Here is a 1,965-nt window from a genome sequence, read left to right on the forward strand (position 1 = left end):
AGACTTTTTAAAAGAAGTTTTAGGTTTGCAACAAAACTGACAGGAAGGCAAATTCCCCATATCACCCTTCTCCTCACATGCACAACCAATATCAACAGATTAGTACCTTTAAAAAAAAAAAAACAAGGATGAACTACATTGACACATAGCACCAAAGTCAAAGTCCACAATTCACCTTTAGGTTTCCCTTTAATGAAATGAATAGTGTTCCACATTCTATGGATTTGGACAAAACTTTGATGACATATAACCATCATTATAATGTCATTCAAAGTATTTTCACTGCTCGTAGAAACTTCTGTATCTGTGTATTCATCTCCCCTTCACTCCCCTCAAACTCCTGGCACTGATCTTTTTATTGTCTCCATAGTTTTGTCTTTTCCAGAATAGCATATAGAACCTATTTTTTTTTCTTTCTTTTCCCTTAAACAGAGAGGTTCAAAGCTTTTATGTCTGTAAGATCGCTCATGGCATACCCATGTATGGACCAAATAGACTCTAGGTGGCAAACTCACCTACTAAATATTGTAGCTTTCCTTCAAATATTGAGCCCTGTCCCACTGGTCCTGCCCAGCAGCCACGTGGAGGTACAGGGGGACATGTGTTGGATACTCATTCATAGAAGGCCAGAAATTTTGTGCCTCTTGTTACAATGAACCCAGATTCCTGTTGGGTGTGTTGTAAACAAAGGAGCCATTTCTTCAGGCCCCCTACTCTGAGCTACAGAGTAGCTAAAAGCTAAAAGTCCCCTACCCCAGACTTCTAAATGATGGCCATTCTGACTAAAGTGAGGTGGTACCTCATTGTAGTTTTGATTTGCATCTCTCTAATAATTAGTGATTATAAGCATCTTTTCATGTGCCTATTGGCCATCTGTATGTCTTTCTTGGAAAAATATCTACTTAGGTCTTCTCCCTATTTTTCACTGGGTTGCTTCTTTTTTTGTTCTTGAGTTGGATAAGCTGTTTATATATTCTGGAAATTAAGCCTTTGTCAGTCATATCATTTGCAATTATTTTCTCCAAAATTATATATTAAATTTATAATTATGTTTGTAATATATATGACTTCCTGGTGGCTCAGTGGTAAAGAATCCGCCTGCCAATGCAGGATACAGGGGTTTGATCCCTGAGTCCAGAAGATCCCCTAGAGAAAGAAATGGCTACCCACTCCAGTCTTTTTGCCTTGGAAATCCCATGAACAGAGAAGCCTGGCAGCCTACAGTCCATAGGGTCACAAAAGAGTTGGACACGACCTAGCAACTAAACAACATGTAATCATAATTATGTATATTATACACTATTACACCTTAATTTCTAAAACTGAATTATAGTTGATGTACAATGTTATATGCTACATGTATATAATAAAATAGTGATACAAAATTTTTAAAGGTTGTACTCCATTTACAGTAGTTATAAAATACTGTCTATATGCCATTATACAATATATCCTTTTAGCTTATTTATACATGACAGCTTGTAGTTCTTAATCTCCTACCCCTATATTGCCCATCCCCCCTTAATTACACCTCAATTTTTAAAAAGTCTTTAAAAATTAATTCTAGACAAAGGAGACAAGAATATACAATGTAGAAAAGACAGTCTCTTCAGCAAGTAGGGTTGGAAAAGCGGGACAGTCACACGTAAATCAATGAAGTTAGAACACTCCCTCACAAACACAAACTCAAAATGGCTTAAAGACTTAAATATAAGACATGACACCATAAAATTCCTAGAAGAAAACATACGCAAAATATTCTCTGACATTTCTTAGATCAGTCTTCTAAGGCAATAGAAATAAAAGCAAACGTAAACAAATGGGACCTAATCAAATATACAAGCTTTTGCACAGAAAACTGTAAACAAAATGAAAAGACAACCTATGGAATGGGAGAAAATATTTGCAAATAATGTGACTGACAAGGGCTTAATTTCCAGAATACATAAACAGCTCCTACAGCTC

At 36.1% G+C, this 1,965-nt stretch overlaps 1 non-coding gene across 1 annotated transcript; it reads right to left on the reverse strand.

Moving 5' to 3' along the window:
* Positions 1-599: 599 nt before the first annotated feature.
* LOC139177404 (small nucleolar RNA SNORA11) lies at positions 600-726 on the reverse strand. The gene has a single exon (XR_011561850.1). It is a non-coding gene; the product is annotated as a small nucleolar RNA SNORA11 (small nucleolar RNA).
* Positions 727-1,965: the final 1,239 nt, after the last annotated feature.

The sequence above is a fragment of the Bos indicus genome, chromosome 18 (assembly GCF_029378745.1).
Source record: "Bos indicus isolate NIAB-ARS_2022 breed Sahiwal x Tharparkar chromosome 18, NIAB-ARS_B.indTharparkar_mat_pri_1.0, whole genome shotgun sequence".
Classification (NCBI taxonomy): domain Eukaryota; kingdom Metazoa; phylum Chordata; class Mammalia; order Artiodactyla; family Bovidae; genus Bos; species Bos indicus.